A 27,588-nucleotide genomic window follows, 5' to 3' on the forward strand; every position below is an offset into this window, starting at 1 on the left:
ATGGTATGGAAAAGGGAAAGTCTATTCCGTAGTAGAGGTGAAGATAATTAGATGAAATAAAAGTCACTAAAGACTTGAATATCCTTCAGTCAAAACTTGAACAGATGCGCAGAACATATTAACAATATGAATAAAACAGGTAACGAAATGTTACGGCAAACAATAAAGAACCGTGATATTGGAACAGGGTCAGGGGCGATGGTTCCCCAACAACAGTATATAAACCTTTGACTGGTTTCAGGACGCGGTATTTGCGTCATCGTCATCAGTAAATGTAGTTGTGAATATGCAAGAGGTAAAGCATGCCCATAACACCCTCCTCCCCCCTCCCCTCCCCTCTCAAAAAAAAGTGTGATTTGAAGAAAATGTGGATATTTTTCAAAGGTGTCTGGTAGGTAGGGTAATCTACGTAAAACTACTAATAGCTAAAATGAATATAAGAATAAGATCATGTTTTCTGGTTCCTTTAAACTCTGAGGAACAAAATAATGACCACATGACTTTGAAAAAGTTAACCCTCTTCACAAACTTCAAACTTGATTAAAATTTCAGACTAAGATATCAAGATTTAACACCATCACAGTTCATCCTCCAAATCATCTTCCCCTGCATCAACAATCTCAACATCTTCTTGGAAGTTGCTGCAATTTCTATATTTACATAGGTCTGTACACGGTAGTTGTGCATTCATTCAGGAACATCTTCCTTTAAGACATTTGCCGACTCTACAGCTACTGCTGACACACTGAAGCAAAACATCTGGGTCAGGTGGCTTCGTCATCCAAGTGATTATAAGGTCATCATTTTCAAGTTTCCATCCATGTCCCTCTGGTGAGAGTGCATCAATCCTTTGCTGCAATGCCCTACTGTGAATAGCAGCCTGGTTGGTGCAGCGCTTAACATGCTGGATCAGAGCATCTTTTGTTGGTGGTAAACTCTGCTCTGAGGAGGAGATGAACAGAACACCTTGTACCATGAAATTCGATATTTTTGAGTCTCACATTTTATAATGGGGTACCAATATTATTACAATTCAGCTAGAAATATGTTGCAAATTACTTTAATAATTTTAATGGAAAGATTAACCTGATATTGCATCTCAAAGCGTTTAGAGAATTTTTTAATTTTCCTTGGGGGAGGACCCCCATATTCCAAAAGTCCTAGATCCACCCCTGAACACCCAATGAACCACACATTGGAGAGAGAGTACTTTACCTTTCAAGATCTGTATGTCTTCCTTGTCAAGAATTGTATCTAGTTTCTTCAACATAGAGAGTGGTACCTCACTTCAATGGCAACACGGTCTTTTCCTCTAATATTCATAAAATCTGGGCTCATCTTTTTTCAGCTCTGCTGCTTGTCGAAGCAATACCTCAATAAAATGAAATAAAAAAAAGCAAATTGTTTTGCATTTTCTGTTGATCAAAATGTAAGTTTGAACAAATAAGAACTAAGACAATTTTATTTATATACCATGTGATCTGCTCATCTTCTATGGACAAACAAAGACACATTCAAATTTTGCAAACCAGTGTCATGCAAAAAAGAATTAAAACAGGCTTTTTTTGACAGTACAGTACATTATCTCTTAATGTTATGGTTTAAATTATACAATGGTAGATTATATCTGTTACTAATAATAAAGGAGACAGATACTTGTTCATTTTGGTAAAGCTAGACAGGCTGACCATAAGACCTTGCAAACCTAACCTTATTGCACCTTTGTTACACTTATTTTTCTAACTAATATAATATCTCTATCATTCAAATAAAGGGCCACAGTAAGAAAACTATGAAGCCTGTATTTAACACTTAGGCTAGTGCCCAGATGGAGAATTTGAAACAAATTTCCGTTCCTACCACCATATAACAAAACAAATCAGATGACCATGCCACTAATTATATTCAAAGTGGCTATTCTTACGACTAGTTGTAACAATAATTCCCCTTTGCGCATGCGCAGTTGCTATTTTTACAACTGGGAGTACTATTTTTACGACCAGGAGCAACAATATTTTCCGGTTAGGGTTAGGTTAAGGGTTAGGGTTGGATTGAGGGTTAGAGTTAGGGTTACCCCTACTACATGCGCAGTTGCTTTATTTACTTTGAATTCGCATGAAGTCGCCGATGTTGTAAGAATAGTTTATAAATAATTGTTACGACTAGTCATAAGAATAGCCACGGCCAATTATATTATGTTCAGGTCCAACACTGTGCCCTTTGACTTGGATTATATCCCTTAAGAGCTACTGATCTTGCATTATGCAACTTCTCTTAACACTTCAACTATGCCACAGAAGTACAAGTAGAGTCGTGTAGTATGCTTAGGCTTACCTCCATCGAAAGTCTCTGCCTGCTGCAGCTTGTCCCGTTTGCAACGCCTAGTAATGTATTGTTTCTTTTCCCACATATAATAAATTGAACAGGCAATACACCAGAGCTTCTGCTTGGTTTCCTCGATCTTTTCCGTCAATTCTTCGTTTAAAATCATATGGGGTCTCCTCTGGAACTGTCCGTTTTCTTGCAGCAATGTGCTTGCTATCAATGAACCGCCTGTAACACTTATCGTGGAACCCCATCATACTATGCTGTTGAACACACGCTTGATCGTAGTAGGCCATGGAGTAATCAGTAGTACGGCGATATCACTGTCTCCGCCGCTGAGATTAAGCCAATCTTTAGCGCAGGAAGTAACTTTAGTCCATCGTTTATTCGTCAGTGCATTGAATGCTTCAAATTTTACAGATTCAATGTGCACTGAGCACTGTAGATTTCCGTGTGTCGGAGACTGACTAGCGCCCGTGGGAGCCGCCATGTTTGTTGTTTTCTACAAAGATTGCACACAGAACTCATGGCTCATTGGACAATTCATATCACATGGTACAGATATCTCACTGGCGCACAACTTTTGAACGTAAAACGGCAAGTTTCTTAACATACGCAATAAAAAATATAGTTCGATCTTTCGAGCGGAATTGCAAAAAAAACTGCAGGAAAGTACATGGAGAACTTTTGGATCATTAATCTTAATTAATTTATGTATTCAATGCTGTAGAGAAATTTTAGAACCGCAGTTGCTGGAACGAAACAAGCGAATTTCGACCTTCAGCTGATGGCCTAGTTTGATGGAGCGAATGAAAGATTTGATGAGGGGGTTGTAACTGGTAACGAATGGAATGCGTGTGTTGGGACTTTTAGACTTGTATTTTAATAAGTCCTCACGGCTCAACTTGTCGGCCCTGGAAATACCCTGTCTAATTAAGTGAAGGGGTATCCGACGTTCAAGAAATAACCAGTTAATATGGATACCTGGTGTTCAAAATCACATGGGTTGGAGCAAATGCGTTTAAGTCTAATGCATTGGCTGTAAACAATAGAACTCTTGAGATTATGTGGGTGAAAACTATTAAAGTGTAAATACATATGAATATCCGTGGGCTTATAATAGACCGAAGTGGTTAAGGAATAGCCATCCACTTGACCAGAACATGTAGGATTGAAATTTGATGTTTGGAAACTTCGACAGAAAATTTAATGCTGTCATGAAAAGAATTAACATGATCAAAGAAAGACTTAAGAGATTCTTCACCATGTGGCCAGACAAAAAATATATCGTCAATATATCTATAATAATGTGATGGCTTAAGAGGAGAAGTGGATAGCATTTCCTGTTCTAATTCGTGCATAAATATGTTGGCGTAACAAGGTATATGTATATATAAGTATATATATATTAGTATATAAGTATATTTTATTATTTAAATGATATATATCTATATATATATATATATAAATATAAATATATATATATATATATCATAGCGTACATAAGTCATAGCATACATATGTCATACATCTATGACAGTATATTCCGTTCTCGCATGTTGATTAGTTAAACCAAAAGATGTTTGTAACCAAAAAAAAAAATCCAGCACTGTGCAGTAATGTTAGTTTAACTAAATATTTCCTCCTTCTGTCTTCTCTCTAGTAATAAAATGTAAGACATTTCTTTTTTATCGAATCTACTTAGACAATTTGAGACTTAAAAAGTAAAAAGGAATAATGAAATATACAGTGATTATCATACTATGTCTACTTATTATAGCATATAATTTGTTTTAAAGTCGGAACAGTATCAATGTAATTAGCCTCGGATCACAAGTGGCAAGCAAGAAGATGGAAAGGTAATATCCAAATATAAAGTGCAATATTACGTCCAGTAGTGACAAGCTCTGCATCCCGTTATCCACAATATCAATAATTTGACTGTAACGTGATGGAAAATGATTAAATAAAGGAGTACCCTTTAAACGCGGTAAGAATGGTGATTATGTGATAGGTGAGATTAGATAAGTTCAACTTCCAAACGATGATTTATAATCTCTGATGAAAGTTACGATCATCACACGAGTTCACGGTGACGGCGATAATGCATCAAAGTCACTTAATGCTTGAATAAGCTGATTGATGTGGCTGTAATCATTACAGTGTATTCTGAAATCGCATGATGGTTACTTTAACAACATAATTTTGGTGATATGAAAAAGTATACTTCTTCGTCTTCTTCTTCTTTGTCTTCTAATTCTTCTGTAAAAGTGAATGGTAAGACATTAATATCATTTTGAATACTTACATTGAATTATAGTGGTACGGACGTTTACAGTCGTTTAGATGAAGCTAAGACCATTCAAAGACCATGCCAAAATGAAAGTAACATCTTATCCGGTTTTGTCTGTGTAAAAATGGTAACAATTCTTTATGGGATGAAAAGATGGACTATCGTGAAATATATAAACCAAATGTTAACAATCATTACAGACAACTTGCAAACTAATGATACGAATGTTTACTACAGCTCATTCAATAATAAAATATACAGTACAAGAATAAGTTTGAAAATGAAGAGCATGCATATAGCTGTTCGGTATAGTTGAAGACTGTCATGTTGACAAAAAAAGTAAAAATAGTAAAGTCTTTGACTTTAAAAATTTACGTTAACAACTTTCCTATGCTAAGTGAAAGCAATTTTCATACATCTATCATATCGGCTCACTGTGATGGCTGATATTCACTCACGATACTTGATGTATTTAAATGAATGAACAGCTCTTTAAGTTAACTGTCCAAATAAATGCATAGTCTGATCTCTTATGTTGAGTACATGAGAACCGTTATAACATTAGGAAGTATACACTTCAGTAACATAAATTTACAACTTTTCTTCTTCTGTTTTCTCTATAACAGTGTACCGTAAGACATTTAATTTAAATTTAAATACTTAAAAACGTTAGTGTATAGACCTGAATGCATTCAAGATCCTGTCGCTCGAGTTAACAATGCAGCAATGAAAGCGTGAAACTATGTCAGTCTAGACAAACACAGGAGAAACTTCTCAATGAGATGAAAAGATGAACTATTTGAAATATATGAAACAAAATCTTAACAAACAGTTCAGACAGCTTGTAAAGTAGTGATTAAAATGTGTACCCACAGCTTAAGGAATAATTTGCTATACAGTACAAGCGCAACTTTGAAAGAAAATAGCATATTTGTACCTTGGTGGTAGAGTTGTAGGCATTCAGCGTACTAGCGTTCTCAGATCTGGTAGCAACTATATCATATATCACGCCGTATCATAGTATGATCTACTTCAGTGTCAAGACTACAGTCGCAGTCGTCAAATGTAGCTGACATCAGATGTGTTTAAAAGGAAGAGAACGAAAAAGATGATGTAATATCCAAGTTAAAGTACAAAATTGATATATCTTGATCCAGAGTTGTGATAATTAGAACTTGTCACGACGGTATTGTTGACAAATGTAGTAACAACATAATTTGTCTTTAGAAATATAAAACAGTAAACGTATTGAATATGTTAAGTGAGAGCAATTATGATACTTCTATCATATCGGATCACTGCGACGGTGGATATTCACTCACGTTACTTGATGTATTTAAATGAATGAACAGCTTTTTACGTTGACTGTCCAAATAAATGCATAGTCTGATCTCTTATGTTGAGTACAAGAGAACAGTTATAAAATTAGGAAGTATATATACACTTGAGAAACAAAAATTTACGTAACCAACTTTTCTTCTTCTGTTTTCTCTATAACAGGTGGAGGTAAGACCTTTTTATTTTAATTTAAATACGTATACACAATAGTGTTATAGACCTAAATGCAGACAAAATCCTGTCGCTCTAGTTAACGATGCAGCAATGAAAGCGTGAAACTATGTCAGTCTAGACAAACACAGGAGAAACTTCTCAATGAGATGAAAATATGAACTATTTGAAATATATGAAACAAAATCTTAACAAACAGTTCAGACAGCTGGTAAAATAGTGATTCAAATGTTTACTCACAGCTTAAGGAATAATTTGCTAAAAAGTACAAGAGCAACTTTGAAAGAGAAATAGCATATTTTTAGCTGGATGGTAGAGTTGTAAGCATTCAGTGTACTAGCATCCTCAGATCTAGTAGCAACCTTATCATATATCACGCCGTATCATAGTATGATTTACTTCACTGTCAGGACTACAGGCACAGTCTTCAAATTTAACTGACTTCGGATGTGCTCAGAAGGAAACTGTCCACGGTGAAAATGCAATATCCAAGTAAAACTACAAAATTGATATATCTTGATCCACAGTTGTGATAATAAGAACTTGTCACGACGGTATTATTGACAAAAGTAGTAACAACATGATTTGTCTTTAGAAATAGAATACAGTAAACGAATTGAATATTAAGTGAGAGCAATTGTGGTACTTCTATCATATCGGTTCACTGCGACGGTGGATATTCACTCACGTTTCTTGATGAATTTAAATAATGAGCAGTTCTTAAAGTTGACTGTCCAAATAAACCCATTGTCTCATCTCTCATGTTGAGTACAGTAGAGTTGTAAGCATTCAGCGTACTAGCATCATCAGATCTAGTAGCAACCTTATCATAGATCACGCCGTATCATAGTATGATCTACTTCACTGTCATGACTACAGTCGCAGTCGTCAAATTCAAAAAATTACAGTAAACATATTGAATATGTTAAGTGGGAGCAATTATGATACATCTATCATATCGGTTCACTGCGACGGTGGATATTCATCCACGTTACTTGATGAATTTAAATAATGAGCAGTTCTTTAAGTTGACTGTCCAAATAAACCCATTGTCTCATCTCTCATGTTGAGTACAAGGAACCGTTATAACATGAAGAAGTATACAGTTCAGTAGCATTAATTTTCTTTAACAACTTTTCTTCTTCTATTTTCTTTATAACAGATAACGGTAAGACATTTTTTTTTTATTTTAATACGTATACACAATAGTGTTATAGACCTTAATGCATTCAAGATCCTGTCGCTCGAGTTAACAATGCAGCAATGAAAGCGTGAAACTATGACAGTCTAGAGAAAAACATGAGAAACTTCTCCATGAGATGAAAATATGAACTATTTGAAATATATAAACCAAAACTTTACAAATAATTCAGACAGCTTGTAAAATAGTGATAACAGTTTTACTCACAGCTCAAGGAATGATTTGCTGAACAGTACAAGAGTAACTTTGAAAGAGAATAGCATATATGTAGCTGGATGGTAGAGTTGAAGGCATTCAGTGTACTAGGGTCATCAGATCTAGTAGCAAACTTATCATATATCACGCCGTATCAACGTATGATCTTAACTGTCATGACTACAGTCGCAGTCGTCAAATGTAAAAACATACGGCTAACGTATTGAATATGTTAAGTGAGAGCAATTTTGATACATCTATAATATCGGTTCACTGCGACGGCGAATATTCACTCACGTTACTTGATGAATTTAAATAAATGAACAGTTCTTTAGGTTGACTTTCCAAATAAACCCATTGTCTAATCTCTCATGTTGAATACAAGGAACCGTTATAACATGAAGAAGTATACACATCAGTAACATTAATTTTCGTTAAAAACTTGTCTTCATCTTTTTTATCTATAACAGATTACTGTAAGACATTTTATTTTAATTTAAATACGTATACACAATATTGTTATAGACATTAATGCATTCAAGACCCTGTCCCTCGAGTTAACAATGCAGCAATGAAAGCGTGAACCTATGTCAGTCTAGAGAAAAACATGAGAAACTTCTCCATGAGATGACAAGATGAACTTTTTGAAATCTATAAAACCAAAACTTTACAAACAATTCAGACAGCTTGTAAAATAGTGATTCAAATGTTTACTCACAGATCAAAGAATGATTATCTGAACAGTACAAGAGCACCTTTGAAAGAGAATAGCATATATGTAGCTGGGTGGTAGAGTTGTAAGCATTCAGCGTACTAGCATCATCAGATCTAGTCAACCTTATCATAGATCACGCCGTATCATAGTATGATCTACTTCACTGTCATGACTACAGTCGCAGTCGTCAAATTCAAAAAATTACAGTAAACATATTGAATATGTTAAGTGGGAGCAATTATGATACATCTATCATATCGGTTCACTGCGACGGTGGATATTCATCCACGTTACTTGATGAATTTAAATAATGAGCAGTTCTTTAAGTTGACTGTCCAAATAAACCCATTGTCTAATCTCTCATGTTGAGTACAAGGAACCGTTATAACATGAAGAAGTATACAGTTCAGTAGCATTAATTTTCTTTAACAACTTTTCTTCTTCTATTTTCTTTATAACAGATTACTGTAAGACATTTTATTTTATTTTAATACGTATACACAATAGTGTTATAGACCTTAATGCATTCAAGATCCTGTCGCTCGAGTTAACAATGCAGCAATGAAAGCGTGAAACTATGACAGTCTAGAGAAAAACATGAGAAACTTCTCCATGAGATGAAAATATGAACTATTTGAAATATATAAAACCAAAACTTTACAAATAATTCAGACAGCTTGTAAAATAGTGATAACAGTTTTACTCACAGCTCAAGGAATGATTTGCTGAACAGTACAAGAGTAACTTTGAAAGAGAATAGCATATATGTAGCTGGATGGTAGAGTTGAAAGCATTCAGTGTACTAGGGTCATCAGATCTAGTAGCAAACTTATCATATATCACGCCGTATCAACGTATGATCTTCTTAACTGTCATGACTACAGTCGCAGTCGTCAAATGTAAAAACATACGGCTAACGTATTGAATATGTTAAGTGAGAGCAATTTTGATACATCTATAATATCGGTTCACTGCGACGGCGGATATTCACTCACGTTACTTGATGAATTTAAATAAATGAACAGCTCTTTAAGTTGACTTTCCAAATAAACCCATTGTCTAATCTCTCATGTTGAATACAAGGAACCGTTATAACATGAAGAAGTATACACATCAGTAACATTAATTTTCGTTAAAAACTTGTCTTCATCTTTTTTATCTATAACAGATTACTGTAAGACATTTTATTTTAATTTAAATACGTATACACAATATTGTTATAGACATTAATGCATTCAAGACCCTGTCCCTCGAGTTAACGATGCAGCAATGTAAGCGTGAACCTATGTCAGTCTAGAGAAAAACATGAGAAACTTCTCCATGAGATGAAAATATGAACTATTTGAAATATATAAAACCAAAACTCTACAAATAATTCAGACAGCTTGTAAAATAGTGATCCAAATGTTTACTCACAGCTCAAGGAATGATTTGCTGAACATTACAAGAGCAACTTTGAAAGAGAAATAGCATATTTTTAGCTGGATGGTAGAGTTGTAAGCATTCAGTGTACTAGCATCCTCAGATCTAGTAGCAACCTTATCATAGATCACGCCGTATCATTGTGTGATCTACTTCACTATCATGACTACAGTCGCAGTCGTCAAATGTAACTGACTTCAGATGTGTATAGAAGGAAACTGTCCACGAAGAAAATGCAATATTCAAGTCAAAGTACAAAATTAATATATCTTGATCCAGAGTTGTGATAATTAGAACTTGTCACGACGGTATTGTTGACAAAAGTAGTAACAACATGATTTGTCTTTAGAAATAAAATACAGTAAACGTATTGAATATGTTAAGTGATACATCTATCATATCGGTTCACTGCTACGGTGGATATTCACTCACGTTACTTGATGAATTGAAATGAATGAACAGCTCATTTAGTTGACTGTTCAAATAAATGGATTGTCTGATCTCTTATGTTGAGTACAAGAGAACCGTTATACCATGAAAAAGCACCTCAGTAACATTAATTTACGTTAATATTTTTCTTTCTTTCTTCTCTCCAACAGTTTTCGGTAAGACAAAACATTTCATTGTATTTTCAAGACATATACAGTACCGTTATTACATTAATAAGGACAAGACACTTTTGCTCAACTTTATGCTGCAACAATGAAATCTTGAAACTAAGTCTTTCTACAGACAATTAAGCAGTGGAACATTCTTCACGAGATGGAAGAGGGACAAACTATGGACATATATACTCAAGTTTAACAAATCTTTTTAGAAAATACAGTCGGGTCATAATTTAATAAATTGTGGATGTCGCTAGTGGCAAAGAGACGGAGAGGAAGGTAATGTTCAAATAAAAAGAGCAGTAATGACAAACTCTATATCCCGTTATATTCAGTAGGAATAAAATGGACTTTTAACGAACGTCACGGGAGACAAAAGTAGTAACCAAATGAATTTTCTTTAATGCTTTGGTTTCCATGTCTGCTGATTGCATAGTTGCTGAGTGATGTGGCTGTAATAATGAAAGTATACACAATTCGCGTGTTGATTATTTTAGCAAGAGCACTGTTGTAATATTAAGAAAAAAAAAACTTCTGTGGCATTTGTTAACTTTATCCTCTTCGTCTTCTTTTTTTCTCCCTATCAGAAATTGGTAAGACATTTCATTTCAATCCGAACTCCAAAAAGTATTTTGTGGTGGGTGATTGCTTTTTGGCTAGTTGCTTAATATTTTCTGCATCTTTAGGCAAAAAACTTCTTCCCTCATTTCTCATCTGCAAATTTAATGGTTTTTTTTTTAATTTGTATGATATTTTTTAAATGCATCTCTCAGCAGCAGAATGGATATTTGTCATCATTATACTATATTTAAAAATGTCTGTTTTTCTTTATAATGTATTCACAAAGGAACATACTATTCCTATAAAAAAGATAAATTTGGAGTATCCAGACTTCTAAGTACACAGAGTCTTGACAGCTAAACGAACATTCCAATAGTATCAGGTTTCTGATGAATCAACAAGAAGATTATAAAAGCCTAGTAAAGTTTCGAAGAGCATTTGCCTATATTGTAACACAGACCACCCTACTGTGATCCAACTTCCTGGAGTAGTCGAAGGTGTAGCCATTCAAAATATTTACTCGGTTAACCAAAGCAGAGTTGCCCTCATAGAAGATATATCACACAGTGGTCACATGGTAATAACAAATATATCCAATTGACGATGGAATATAAAAACGTAGGTAACTGCATATTTCTAAAGTAAGTAGCAAATAAGCTGACAAACAAGGAAGATAATGTCCAAATTAAACGTTCAGATAACAAAATACTCTATATCTCGTGATTCACAGTAGTGATAACTTGGATTTTCACGACTGGAAATGTTGAAACAAGCAGTAAACAACATTATTCTCTTTAAAATTGCAAGGGGCACGTATGATGAATAAATGAGATAGAAGAGTAGATGGTGTGACGGTTTCAATCGGTAATCCATATACCGCATCTCTGCTTATAAATGTATTAAATGCGACTGCATTGTTGTAGTAATAAAAGAATACTCTGATTTCGCATCATGATTTTTTTAACAATAGATTTGTTACATAAATAAAGTACACTTCATTACGTTTGCTTTCATAACTTTTTTTACCTCATCGTTTTCTACATGAAAGGATCGGGTAAGATATTCTTTTGATTTGAAGACTCGCAGCAAAACTATGCTAGTAGTGAGATATTATTTTTAAGTACACATACTTACATCTCATGAAGTGAAGTCCCGGCCGATGGAGGCAATAGTACTGAAGCTTCTAGAATAATTCATTGTGCAGACAAACATTCGATAACTTTTCATTAGATGAATAATGAAAGTAATGACTCACAGTAAAATGAACAAAATAAGACTGATTAAACAAGGCGCCAGTTAAAGAAATATTCCAGTGGCTAATGATGATTGTAGGGAGAAGATTTGTTTTTTGGTGATATTTTGTGAATGAATCTGGCAACAGAGTAGTGAATGATTTCATCACGGCAATTAAGCTGAAAATATTTTTGCTTTCTTGAAGTTGTTAAACTCTCCTATACATAGAAGAAATGTATGTACACAACACTTGCATTTTTATGCAACTCTGATAAGGAAAAAAACATGACAGCTAAGCAAACATGCCAATTTTATCAGGCTTCAAGGAAAAATCTACAAGAAGAGTATGATCGGAAAACAAACATTTTGAAAAATATTTAACTTGGCAATCCTCTCCTGTGGAGAAACAATGACATAGGCAGTCAAAAGTAGGTTACATTAAATAAACCAAAATTTGGATTAGGGGAAAAGTGAGATGGGGTTTCCAACGAATAGTATGGAACATTTTTCTTGTTCAAATAAATGTCACAGTGTCTGCCACCTGAATATCCCTTTTAAGAGAAGGGCTTTTCGTTTTTTGTAAGGTAGTCGATATACCTATGTACTATGTTCTAATCTGGTAGGGTCCTTGTCCTAGCATATGCTAGTTAAGGACCAATATCAACAAATGGATTCCCTTTATATTCGTAACAGTAAGAAGTGAATTCACTTCAGATGTCCGTAGTGTCAAATGAGAACCGTTAATAATAAGTCATAATTTCCATGATTCCAGTCGAACAATCTGGATTTAGGTTTAAATTTATTTTGCATAAGAAAGCTATAAAGCATACATACACGTATACATACATACATACATACATACATACATACATACATACATACATACATACATACATACATACATACATACATACATACATACATACATACATACATACATACATACATACATACATACATACATACATACATACATACATACATACATACATACATACATACATACATACATACATACATACATACATACATACATACATACATACATACATACATACATACATACATACATACATACATACATACATACATACATACATACATACATACATACATACATACATACATACATACATACATACATACATACATACATACATACATACATACATACATACATACATACATACATACATACATACATACATACATACATACATACATACATACATACATACATACATACATACATACATACATACATACATACATACATACATACATACATACATATATATATACTACTAAAGTTAACGTTAGATTCAATTCGCAAACGGTAGTGGAAAAAAAGTACAAGTTAGTTGTGTACGGCGATGAATTGCCTTCAGCAATCACCTGAGTGAAATTCAAAAGTTATAGTAATGGAAATGGATATGCGTACTCATGATTGCATAAGGGGTTTCTGGGAGTGTGAACGTTAGAAAGAGAAGCTATATATGTATATATGACTTTAAGAATGATAATGATACGAAAAAATAATGAGTAATATGCTCACTGAAGTTTAATGGATATTAAATACACAAGACTCATTTAACAATACTCTGTTTAGAAATAACAACGTATTTTTAGATTGGCGACAGCCAATTAAGTTCAGCCTACACATCTTCGGATCCACTGCAGCAGGTAATAAAAATGGACCAACTTTACGTTCAGAGTCATAAGAACGTAATTAACTTCCGTCAGAGGTGATAAAAATCTGATCCCGAGCGTTTGATTACATTAACTAAAAATATATTTGTAACGTAGTCTATTGCATTTGAGTAATGCAGTTAAGTTTGAGTGACGGTTTTCCCCTTCTCCTCCTTTTTATCCTTACATTATTATAATATTATTCGCTATAGGAGTTGGTAAGACATAATATTTCAATTGAGAGTTAAAGCAAAATCTGTTTGTACAGACATGTGAAGTTAAACGATTTTCAAATCTAAACTACGGTAGTGGTAAAATGTATTTATTGTGATCCAAAGATGTCTCGTGACTTACTGTTCGTTTCGATCCTAGCAGGATCTTCTTCAGAGGCTAAATGCCATTTAGCCTCTGAAAAAGATCCTGCTAGGATCGAAACGTCAGGCCAACTTACTTTTACACATTATATTACACAGGCTCTCTAGTGGATAAGCAGTTTGCTAACAGTTTTATTTTATTTTGACTTACTGTTCGAATAAAAAAAAGACGCCATCAAAATCACACAATTGTTGATGTTCCTATAACTTTAAAGAGCAATGGAAGGATAAAATTATTTAACATTTGTGAAAGAGGAACATAATATTAACCCCCAAGTAAAACAAACTTTCTTGAAATTCTAATATGGCGTTTACGAGATGGTCATGGAAGCTTATACCACTTGTACAAATTACACTAAAGCAAATAGTTTTTCTTTAATGTTGTGACTTACAATTAACTGCCTGAGTATATGTTTGTACTTTGAATTGACATTATAAAAGGTTTATAACCACTGTATTGAGAGTAGTACGAAGCTCTAGATAGGACATGGTAAAATTATTACGTACGTACGTAATAATGCTACGTACGTACGTATGATATCACGTAAGTTCGTGATGTTTGTTACGTATGTACGTGATATGTATTGCGTACGTACGTGAAAAATACTTCGTTCGTATGTGATATGTACTTACTCACTTACGTGATATGTATGACGTACGTACGTGATAATTACTACGTACGTACGTAATATTTATAACGTACTACGTGATAATATTACGTACGTACGTACATAATATTATTACGTACGTACGTACATAATATTATTACGTACGTACGTGATAATTAGTACGTACGTACGTACGTAATAGTTACTACTTACGTACGTAATACTCACTACTGATAATTATAACGAATGTAGGCCTCAGTACAAACGTACGTGTTTTTATTACGTGATATAGCCTATGTTAACACTTACATCTTCATTTCAAAGATGGAGAGAGATGAACTTGTTCTTATGTATTTTAGGCACATGCATACCTGTAGTGTTAGTATAACTCTAACGTACATTGTCTGTCTCCGGCATTATTTTTAAACCGCGGCTCAATCGTTTACTAGGTTGACTTCATTGGTTGGATGATTGATACATGCGAGGTACAGTGAACGAGAAATATAATTATATTATTATATAGTAAAACAGTACGGTACGTTTATGCACGTATCTTGCATGTAGGCCAATATTATATTATCACGTACGTACGTAATATAATTATTTGTCCATGTCCTCTCTAGAGCTTCGTAGAGTAGAACCGCTTTCAGACCTAGGTATATACATGATAAGAAACATAAAGAAAAACTGTGTACGTAGTTGCGCATCTGTGGACACCTGCATTTTCAAATTCCACTGTTAGTGCAATTTGCACTGATAAATTTCGAGAACGGCATTACGGGATTGACAAGATTTTTTTGTTCTTGTTTGATGCATATAAAACCAGATGTTAAATCAAATGATATCTATGTATATATATGGTTTAAAGACTATTCATCACTATACATTATTTGTTATAAAGATTGATTTGACTGTGATGATAACAGAATACATACGATAAACAATACTTTATCAAAGATATGTAGACTTGAGTAACATTACTACAAGTCCATGCCCCACTCTCTCCCCCCCCCCCCCCTGTCTACCCTTTGTTCTTCCTTCTTCGCCTCATCCAAGTTCTTCCTTTTCTACTTTTGCTTCCAATACACTAAGACCTGTGTGAAGGTAAGAAAGTGTATTTTACTTTTTAACACTTACGGTAAAAGTATATTCAGTAGATACACGTAAAGCTATTTCAGCCATTATGTTGATGCTCTATTCCATATATATCCACATCTAGTACCGGTTTGTGCAGAACTCCGTGTAATAGATTTGGCGCCTTTGCACTGGCTACAGCTAGCTTCTTATTAAAGAATGAAAGAAAAATTATTTAAAGAAGTCACATCAAACATTTTACTTAACGAATTGTTTACATTGTTAAACATAAGCTGTTGGTTTTCAGTGTAGCTTTACTAGAATGTTGACCACGTAAACCATTTTAATCCTGGAACCATCGATGTGTCCTTGTCCATCTCATTTCTTTCACTTCAGCATTAGTTTCAAACTGTTCAATTATGCAATGTTTGATTGGCATTTCACAGCTTCTGATTTATATGACAGAGGGATGACTTTTCTGTTTAAATGCACATGTGGTACCTTCGAATGTGAAGGGGTGCACGCTGCAAGACGGATTAAATTATAGTATCATTGTAGTGAACTGTCTATACAACACACCATGATCATATTCCAGTCCTTATCAAACTTATTAATCCCTCCACATTACTCCTTTATCAAATCATTGAAGGAAATGTATATATTACTAACACATGTTTGAGTCTTACCTCAATGGCTGATGGTAAAATAACAATGTCATTTGTATTGACACCAGACGTAAATTCCCTTGTTGAACCTTAAATGCAAGTAAGTCAGTTAGTTATTAGTATCAAAGGGTTCAATGAAGTACACTTCTGTAAGGTTAGTTAACGTTATTTTCTCTTATTTTTCTGTATTCTCTATCAACATAAAGAACCGGGTAAGCCATTTTATCTCAAGTTGAAGACGTACAATTAAATTGCATAGGCAACAGTGTATATACAGACATTTACATGAAGTGGTCGAGTAAATTCTGCAAAAATGACAATCTTAAATGAAGTCAATGGACAGACAAACAGGGGAAACCCATGTGTCTACGAAAGCCCATAAGTGCCATTCGAAATATATTTTAATTCATTTCGAATACATTTTTAATTTGTTTCGTGCGAATTAATAATTCATTACAACGAATTAAAATTGGTTTCGAGAGACATTAATAACCAGTAAAAGATAAAAGGTGAACTTTCTATAACTGTAACGGGTGAAAAAATAGTAAACAAACGAATGGTAATAAAACTAGAATCGGAATTGATGTCACGTGAGTAAACTACAACGTCGGATATGCACTCACGTTTCCCAAAATGACATATATTGGATGAATATACATACTCTGGTGTCTCAAGCTGAGAGTATTGTTGTATGAAGTACACTTCTGTAACGTCAGGTTACGTTATTTTATATTCTTCTCCTGTTGGTTCTATAAAAGCCTCGGGTAACACTGTGTTCACATGGGATAGCGCGCCCTATATTAGATCAACGAACGCGTTATCAGCAAACGGGTTAACAAGAGCGGAAACGCTTCAGCAGAAGCTCAGCTAAGCTTCTATTTGAGAAATTTGTTTTGATAGGCAATATTTCTGAGCAGCTTATATATTTGTTGTGCTAATTGATTAAGAAATACGCCAGTTAACGGTGTCAGTTCTGTTCCTCCCATCTCATTTTCCCCTTGCTTTATGCCCCTTCTTAACAGACATAGTTTGTTACAATGTTAGAAAGTTGTAAACATTTATTTTAGAAAAAAAAGACATAAAGATAAATGTATTTCTTTTATCATTGAACTGAGCAATGATAAAATATTGACAGTAACAGTCTGTAATTACAGTTGGGAGCTTAATTTCTTATTGTCTCTTAGTTCCAAATGTAATGCACAACAAGTATCGTCATTTAACACTATATTTTAAGTCGTGCTAAGACACTCGTTTGTGACAAGGGAATTGTATAACATTTTAGATAACTCGGATACTATAGTACCAGTGTTTGATACTATTGTACTCTTTTCGCTTTGTCCATAATCTTCAATAATTTGACCAATTAGAAAACTGACGGATTGAAAAAGAATTTTTGATTGAAGCAAATTATCACAGTCTGAATCATTCTTTCTGGACATGTTAATGTTGAAAATATATTAATTTCTCTCATAACTTAGTTCTGCGCTTTCCCTAATTAAATTATAAGTAGGATGGGCTTGAAGTCATTAGGTTGCGGGAGGGGTAAAGGCACATATGTTGTCCATCCAGGGGAAGGGCCTAACGGGAGCGATCCTTGGGTAGGAGGGATTAGATGCAAAAGGGTGCTACCATCTTTGATATTCTAACTACGTCATTCTTGGTTCAAGGTTTTGTATTGTTTAGTACAAACCAATTAAAAAAATTCGGACTGGGAAATTTCCTTCTCCTCCCCTACTCCTGTTAGGCTACATAGTAAGGTACATCAGGGATTCCGAGAAGGATAATATATATATACCATATTATTTTTGAAGGAAAAGAGCGGCATCCATCGTTAATAGTACGAGATATCACGAGATGCACAATACATGTTAAAGTTCCGTGTTCAATGTAACCTTGCGGTTTTTTTTTTTTTATGACGAGCGCGTTATCCGATATGAACACAATGTTTAATGGTTCATTTTAACTTGAATACCTACAGTTAAATTTAAGCAATAAGTAAATACACAGAAATGAAGTGATATCACACTTGGGGGAGTTTAATTGATGCTTCAGAAAGGAAAACGTCAAAGTAAGTCAATGTACAGACAAACGGTGAAAAACTCTTCATGAAATGAAGTTGCCCGTCAATTGAATATCAAACACTACAATACTTATTAAATGAGGCGCATCTTTGAAAATAGTGTAACAAATTTGGTGATTAACGACAGATGCATGAGTCAGCATACTCTCTTATTCAGATTGAGCAGGGTTCGGCTCGTAACGTAATCAGACTGCGTTTGGTAGTAAAAGTCGTATCCACTTTAATATCAGTATAGAAAAAGAGTAATTTAATTGGAATGTCTCTTGTGTCAAGTGGACAGACGAAAATGAAACTTTAGTCCAAATCCAATGTTTTGTTGTGATACACTCCACTGATGTGTTTCAATCGCCGTTAAACACAAAATCAACTTCTCGCAACTGTAGCGAGTGATACAAATTGTAAACAAAGGAATTCTCTTAAGACTAACCACTGAATAAAAATGGTGTATGAATTATGGGTTCCCAAGCAATGATGCATACATCTCTGAAAATTACTGATGTTATCGCGTGAGTTAACTGCGTCGACGGATATGCATCAACGTTACGCAATACTTTGTATTGAATGAATGGTTGTTGAATGAATGGATAATTGATGTAGCTGTATTTATAACAGTCTACTCTGATCTCGCATGTTGATTACCTTATAAAAGAGATTTTTTTGGTATGAAGTACAGAGTAATGTCCTTATTTTACGTTATCCTATTTTCCTATGTTTGTTCCCCATAAAAAGAGTAAGATACTATGATAAAAATGTAGCAGAAGCTACATATACGGACTCGTACATAAAGTGAAGACACCATCCGTGGAGTTCGTGATCCCAACACAATAGTTGCACATTAATTTAATGAACATTCTAACGCTGAAAATCTTTGCATAAGATGAAAGTATTTTTAATATGTTAATCAATTTTAAACCTACTCAACCAACTTGCGAAATTACAATGTATATGATTTTGTAACGAAATATAAAATGTACAAAACAAATCATACAGGGCGCAGGTGTACAAATAAGTTAGAAATAATTTCAGACTCATAGGCTGCGGAAGACGGAAGACGGAATATTGAAAGGGGTGATGCGCATTATGGACATTAAAGACCAAATATGGAGGCAATTTTTTTTTTTGAGATTTTCCATTAATTTAGGAGTTTACATACCCATAATCAACATGTGTAAAAAATAATCTTCGAAAACCTACTATAACCCATAAAAAACGACCACGAAAATGGACATTTTGGGTAGTCACGTGACATGAACCTCTGGAATGTCTGAAAACAGAGATTGACCCAAAGGAGCCTCTGGTCACCGTGTGACGTCAAAGTTTGTATACCGCGAAAATCAAACGCTGATATAGGCACTGTTTGTACACAGATAGCGAACAATTGTACTGTTTTTGACTTCCAATTTCGAGCGTTTGAAAAGCTGTTAGCTTAAAACAAGAACACATGAAGGTTAACAACAAGTTTTAGACAATTATAAGCAGAAATTATAGTTAAATTGCTTATTTTATTAGCAAAATTTCCACTCAAATGGAGGCATCTTTTACATAGCGTAGCGTCAATAGGTCCGTACGGTACAATATACTTACATAGTACTTACTCGTTTTAATATCCAAAAGTATACAAACACAGAAAAAGTATCTTGTCAATAAACAAATTTAGCAGTGAATATCCTAATCCACGTTTCTTGTTCAATCCTGGGCGAAAAACTACCGTGAGTCTGTGTAATTCCATAGAGTTAGGTCTAGTTGAAACAGGCCTTGACCAGTACTAACATCCCACAATCACAAGACAGTCACTAACGAAATAAAACGTCCGATCGCTACATACTACCGTTTTTATTCAACACCTTGGAACATGCAGATGTCGGAATAAACAGAACGGACAATATTACACATGTATCACGAACTCACGATACTGGAATACAACAAATGAAATAGATAAATCCTAACATGGCTTTTTACACATGCTGTGAGCCAACGCCGGCGAGAGTTGTAACTAACTACCGTACATGTACTAACAATGCTATACCCTTGGCACGGTATATATATACGGTCATCTCTTACAGTAAATATATTACTGTCAATTGCGTGATATAATGTTACATGTAAGGACGTCCAGGGCGTGTTTACGGTCAATTTCACATTAGCTATGTCCGACCATGGTCCGACACAGCTATCGACAGTATATAATTTTCACAGAATGAGACATTTGCAGCATATACAGAAGCAGGGTCATGCATGTGGACTCATGGGCATGAGATACTCCGGGTGCTGAAAAATCTTTCCGCGTGGATCTCAAAAAATTGATCCAAAGTCTGCGGCGTTTTACGTCGGTTCTTTTACTCGGAAATCTAAAAAAGCTGATGCTTTTGTTGGATGAGGTATAACTGCAACCTCCAACAACACAGAATTGTGACATTTTGAGGAAAAAGGAGTAATATCATTGATGTTTTTGGCAGCTCAAGTATACGACTTTACACACTAAAAGTATAGTTGTGAGTGAGGTATACAAACGTTGACGTCACATGGTCGCCTGATGTCTTAGGAATGTTTCAGGAATGTCTGAAATAGAAGCTGACTTTTCGTCCCATTTTTCACTTATTTAACGTCCGAAATTGGTAAAGTTAATTACAGCAATGTAATTGGAATCAGTTAAGGATTACATACATGAAAAATGGTGGGATTTTATGTTCATCGAAAAGTCTCCATAGTTGGTCTTTAAGGTTCCTTCATGTGCCCTACCATTACGTAAACGTCACAATTTTAGAGTCACTGAACACAAATACTGTGATTACTTCTTCATCTGTTGGTGCCCACAAGTCAGAATTCCTTGATATGATGATTTTGATGATTTATTTGTTTCAACACACAGTAACACATAGTGATATGGGCCTTAAACGTTTAGTTGTGATCTTCTGTATATCCCACGATGCACATGAGTGATACAATAAACTTTCCTGTGATGTAACGGATACGCAAAGTTGTTAAACAAGAAAGAATTGCTCTTTTAACGTTACAGCCGTAACAGAATGTTGGGCAAATTGGTAATGATTGGCAGATGGGTAAGAATGGTGAGGAAATAGCTGACAACAGACAAAATTAGGTTCCAAACGATAATGTATACACATCTGATTGCAATTACATGGGTTCACGACAACGGCGTTTATCCACCGATTTCACTTAATGCTTTGAAATATGGAGAGATGTTTGATATGACTATATTCATAACAGTATACTCTGATCCCGTATTAGTCCCGAGTAGCATAACAAGAAAAATTGTTGTAACATAACGAAATATACACTCCATGAAAACGCTTTAGTAAACTCGGTTACTTCATTTCATCTTAGTTGTATAAGTCTTCGTTTTGCTTTCTTTTATGTATTCCGTAGCATTAACCGACGGTAAGTTTATCATATTCTGTATTCTTTATTCACAAAGCTCTTTGCGGGAGCTTCGATCACTGATATTTATTTTATAAAAGCCAAATTAGACTAGATTGAGCAGGATATTATTAAAAATTAAAAGTCATAACGTTAGGGCATTTTGCCACATTTCCGTCACAATACATTCATTGACACTGTCAGCGGTTATAAAGAGGATTTCTTTATAGCATGCAATTAGAAATCTGATACCACCTATCCTATTGTATACCAGACCCTGTAACAGTGTTTTAATGACTCGTTTGGGGAACAATTATGCCAAATCTGATCTATTTTCTACTTCGTTAATATGTTTACTTTCCATCTGGCTGTTGATGCGGGAGTTTGGTCAATAACACCTCCAGCCCGTTGGAACGTCTGAATTTTGCCTCCACATGGGCAGTTTACATGCCTCATTTTTGCCAAAGTTATTTTGCTTAAAAATATGTTTTATTGGCACGCTATAGCTAGGAAAGTGCACTGAAAACTTAAATTGGTTCACCGACTAACAAAACGTTAGTCCATCTGGTGCCTCTCCCGACTAACATAGCCTTAGTCAGTTGCTATACCGACTAATTTATTCCTTAGTCAGTTGGATTTCATAGTCGGTCATCTTAGTCCGTCAGCTTAGTCGATCAACAATTTTTTAGTCGGTAAATGTTTATTAGTCAGTTACATTAGTTGGTGACATTAGTCGGTCTTTACCGACTAATTTATATGAGCCACCGACTAGTTTACAGCAGGTTTCACATTAGTCAGGATGGTGCCTCTCCCGACTAACCTTTCTTAGTCGGTATCGACTGACTAGTTGCACTGACTAGATTCACTGAAAGAATTAAACCCGACTAGTTTCACTGACTAGTATCACTGAAAGAAAAGAGAGCAGAAGAAACACAAATAATGTGTACGTTGGCAGTATTTATTTCTGATAAAACTTCTGATGTCTACAAAAGGCTGACTTTCGACAGATAGAGAAGAAATCACTGTAAATAAAATCTGAAAATGTGATTTTTTTTTTCCAACAAAGTTAAGACAAGTTAATGGATCAAACATGAATCGCAAAAGTATAGCACTGCACAATAATGCAAAGTTGAGTCTTGGGCAAGGGTTCCTCATGACTTTCGTTTTAAAGTGGTACCCCAAATCGACACCAGTTAAGTCTTCACGAACAAAGAGTGTTTCTCTTAACTACAAATGGCCTCCCACTTGTCTTCAGGAAGCCAAAATCTGCACCATTATTGACCTGTGAACAGAAAATATGATATACGTGTAAGCACAGATACAGATATATAGCACATGATAACTCACATTATCATAAACATACATTTACATTAAAATTTTATAACATATTGGGAGGTATACATTTAAATCTAGGTCCCTCAAATTATAAGCCAGGAATAGCAGCTTTACCAAATTATTATTTGCTTTGCACAGCATAACACCAAGTTATTTCTCAAAGCTTAATAATTATGTTAATCATGTTAATAATGATCCCAATAGACCAGGATCCCAGAGGGTTTGGTTAGCTGGGAAGGTAACCAATTGCCTTGTACATCACAATGTTCACAGTGCATTCCTGTATATGAAACCAGACGACTGGCAAACCGACTGTGGTGGGTGTGGTTGGGAGAGCAATTTTAAAGTCACCTGATAGCTAACCTAGATCAGTTTTCATGGTAACACATCAAAGTAAGTACAATATGTCAGGTATGGCCCCAAGAGCAACAAATGGCCATTGCCAGTAATTATTGGTGGTGGGGTACCCCTGCCAGTGATCTACAGTATAATTGACCCCTCAAGGCTGACCTAGGTCAGCTCATGAGGTAACCACTTGAAACCTACTGGAAAATGTTGGTTAGGGCTTCAGATACAACTGATGGGCATTGCCAGTAATTTTTATTGGTGGGGTACCCCTGCCAGTAGACCCCCAAAATGCCCATCCCCCATTGACCTAGATGAGCTCATGATGTAACCAGTTGAAAACTACTGGAAAATGGTATCACTTCATATGTAAGGGATGGGAATTTCCAGTAATTTATATTGGGGGGGGGGGGTACCCCTGCCAGTAGACCCCCAAAATGCCCATTCCCTCATTGACTTAGGTCAGCTCATGAGATAACCAGTTGAAAAATTACTGGAAAATGATAGGTATCACTTCATATGTAAGGGATGGGCATTTCCAGTCATTTACATTGGTGGGGTAACCCTGTCAGTAGACCCCCAAAATGCCCATCCCCCATTGACCTAGATTAGCTCATGAGGTAACCAGTTGAAAAATACTGTAAAATGATTGGCAGGACTCTATATATATGTAAGGGATGGGCATTTCCAGTAATTTATATTAGTGGGGTACCCCTGCCAGTAGACCCCCAAAAAGCCCCCCCCCCCCTCATTGATCTAGGTCAGCTCATGATTTAACCAGTTGAAAACTACTGGAAAATTATTGACAGGATTCTATATGTAAGGGATGGGCGGACTCTGGCAGTGGTGGCCCACCAATATAAAATACTGGAAATGCCCATCCTTACATATGAAGTGATACCTATCATTTTCCTGTAGGTTTCAACTGGTCAAATCATGAGCTCACCTAGGTCAATGAGGGGATGGGCATATTGGGGGTCTACTAGCAGGGGTACCCCACCAATAAAATTTACTGGCAATGCCCATCCCTTGTATCTGAAGTCCTAACCAAAATTTTCCAGTAGGTTTCAAGTGGTTACCTCATGAGCTGACCTAGGTCAGCCGTGAGGGGTCAATTATAGATCACTGACAGGGGTACCCCACCACCAATAATTACTGGCAATGGCCATTTGTTGCTCTTGGGGCCATACCTGACACATTGTTCTTACTTTGATGTGGTTACCATGAAAGCTGCTCTAGGTTAGCTATTAGGTGACTTTAAAATTGCTCTCCCAGCCACATCCACCACATTCGGTTTGCCAGTCATCAGGTTTCATATACAGGAATGCATTGTGAACATTGTGATGTACCAGGCAATTGGTTACCTTTCCAGCTAACCAAACCCTCTGGACTCCCGCTCTACAGATCAGTGAAAATTTGACCAAACTTATGAAGCTTGCACGTAAATGATATACTAGACTGGTTTTTTTTTTAAAACAGGTTATGAAAAGTATCTTAAATATCATTAAACAGTTGGGTACAATAGTTAAACTCACTCTTCCATCTTTTTTCTCTATGGTACTTGTTCCTTTGCTTTTTGGACTCTTGGATAAACTCTTTTGTTCTGCGAAGGGTACCAATATATCATCTTAAAACATGTCTTTAAGCCATATATAACAGTTCTCCTCTTCTGTTGTTGCCTCCACACTGGTGTCGTACATCACAGGAAAGCTCACCCTTGACTTAGATATTTGGCTTTTCAATTCCTGCTGGAAGAAAGAAACAGCAAAGTATTCATCATTTGAAAAAAAATATATATAAAGTTGTCACCACAAAGTTATGTGAGATTTGCTTCCACTATAGTCTCAAAAAACAATCCCAAAGTTTGAAGCAGACTGTATAAAGCTGAAAATTTGAACGAGAGTGTCATCACCATTGCAACCAGAATCAAATGCCCAGAATACAGAGATAATAAAACATGGGCTAAATCTTTGTTTGTTTTTATGATCTTTAAAAATATAAAATTTTAGAAACAGAAATGCACTGAGCCAACTTATTTATAGGCCTAATCGTTTTTAGTTGTTATTTTGCTTGCTCACATAACAAGCCTGTTTAGACCTAGGCTAGAGGAGAATCAGTACTTTGTTACACTAAGTTTGTCTTCGGTCGTTTTGATATAGTCTACTAGTAGTACTAAAGTATATAATGGACCGGCGAAGACTAGAGAATACCCAGAGTTTTAGCAACTGCGTTAAACTGTATCATCTGATCTATTATTTACGCCAATGAGTTTCATTCAATCTAGGATCAAAAAGAGAAAACTAATTAATCTTAACCTTTAAACTTTGCTACTAAACAGATATGCTTGAATTACAAATAAATGTCAAAAAAACATCATAATCTAAGAATCGATGCATATTACATATACATAAACAGAATAATTTGAATTCGCGCAAGTGAACCCTGCACTACATTGGACAGAAAAAAAAAACGTGCAATTAGACCAAACTAAACATACTCAATTTTCCGTTACTTCTACATAAAATATCAATGCAAATACAACAACTTACTCTTTTGGCAGTATACTAAAAGCACATGTTATAATAACTTCAGACTATCAAGCTTTCCTGAGAAAAAAACGGTTAATACTTCTTACAGTAAGCAAGTCGACCGTGAAGGAATGTCGCAATTGTTTCCTGGGCGTGACCGGAAATTAAATACTAAAAAATGATAAATGAAAAGGTTAAATAGAACTGAAGCGTGCATCCTGACTGCTCGCAACATATAATACCGTTGACTAGCCAACATAATTTGTTCAGCCTACTGTGACTGTACGTTTGAAGGTCTAGCCTTGCTTATTCAATATCACAAAGCCTACCCATTTAGATTCACATGGGAAATTACAGGAAATCTTTACCAAATGAGTGTAGACTTCAAATAAACTATTGAGCCTTATGGTTCCAGCATTTGTTTGGGAATAAATAAGAAGATTATGTGCCACTGTTCAATCTAGCCCAATACACACATAACACATTGTTAATTGGTGTTTAGGATGCACACTTTAGTGTTGAGAATGCACTGCAGTACCCAGTAGAAGCCTATAGGCTACTCACTGTCATTGCACTTGTGTATTGCGAAACGCCAACGTGACAACGGTAGCGTTACACTAACCATAATACAGTACTAGTGCCAGTGGCCTAACAATTAACTTTAATTTTACCTTCAAATTAAAGGAATAACAGGTAGGCCGATGATGCAGTTAATACCTCCATTCTTCTAAAGCCCTTCTTGGGTGATTTACGGTTGAAAGTTGCTTAGAGTGATCGTATGAAACTATGCCAAGCCCAGCAAGCTGCCGTTGCCTCTCGGTTTCCAAATTGAAGTGAATCGAATTGGGTTAAAATACATTAGTCTGTCGACACCGACTAAGCTACGATTATGGCGTAAATCGGGTGTCCGTATCGTTCTTAGTCCATGGGTTAAAATACCTTAGTCCGTCGCCACCGACTAAGCTGCGATTATATTTTCCTTAGTCAGTGTAAACTAACTAAGAAGCAGCGATGAAACGAAGATTTTTGCTAGTCCGTGTGCATTGACTAACGTTACAGACTAATTTAACGTTAGTCCGTGGCAATATTGACTAGTTTATTTTTTCAGTGTGGTGTGAATACGTATTCGACCTGCAATGGTCGTAAGTAGACCTCAGGCTTTAAACTTGGCATATATAGCTTCTTAACACTATTAGGCTCTTTGTGTAAACACTTTGTGGAAATATGTTCAGGTCTACAGTGTAGTTAATCATACAGCGTTCACACAAAGACCCTCATACCAGAAGAAAATATGTGGCAGGCGTTGCAGACTAATTGGTAAAAAGAGGTCATTTTACGACCAAAGCAGGTCGATTACGTAATCTCAAAAAGCTTTTCAATGACAGCTTGCTGTAGTCAGGGGTCTATACAGCATACCTTTAAGTTAAATAGGAAATTATGGGATGATGGATTC

The 27,588-nt window shown here is 35.3% G+C and overlaps 2 long non-coding RNA genes across 2 annotated transcripts; both read right to left on the minus strand.

The window, feature by feature from the left end:
- Positions 1 to 475: 475 nt before the first annotated feature.
- Positions 476 to 3,100, minus strand: LOC139964888 (uncharacterized). Its single transcript, XR_011792117.1, has 3 exons — positions 2,335 to 3,100; positions 1,216 to 1,372; positions 476 to 942 (listed from the first exon to the last, which is right to left on the minus strand). It is a non-coding gene; the product is annotated as an uncharacterized lncRNA (long non-coding RNA).
- Positions 3,101 to 21,935: 18,835 nt separating this feature from the next.
- LOC139964686 (uncharacterized) lies at positions 21,936 to 26,496 on the minus strand. The gene is made up of 3 exons (XR_011792056.1): positions 26,157 to 26,496; positions 25,143 to 25,355; positions 21,936 to 23,209 (listed from the first exon to the last, which is right to left on the minus strand). It is a non-coding gene; the product is annotated as an uncharacterized lncRNA (long non-coding RNA).
- Positions 26,497 to 27,588: the final 1,092 nt, after the last annotated feature.

The sequence above is a fragment of the Apostichopus japonicus genome, chromosome 23 (genome assembly GCF_037975245.1).
Source record: "Apostichopus japonicus isolate 1M-3 chromosome 23, ASM3797524v1, whole genome shotgun sequence".
Lineage (NCBI taxonomy): Eukaryota > Metazoa > Echinodermata > Holothuroidea > Aspidochirotida > Stichopodidae > Apostichopus > Apostichopus japonicus.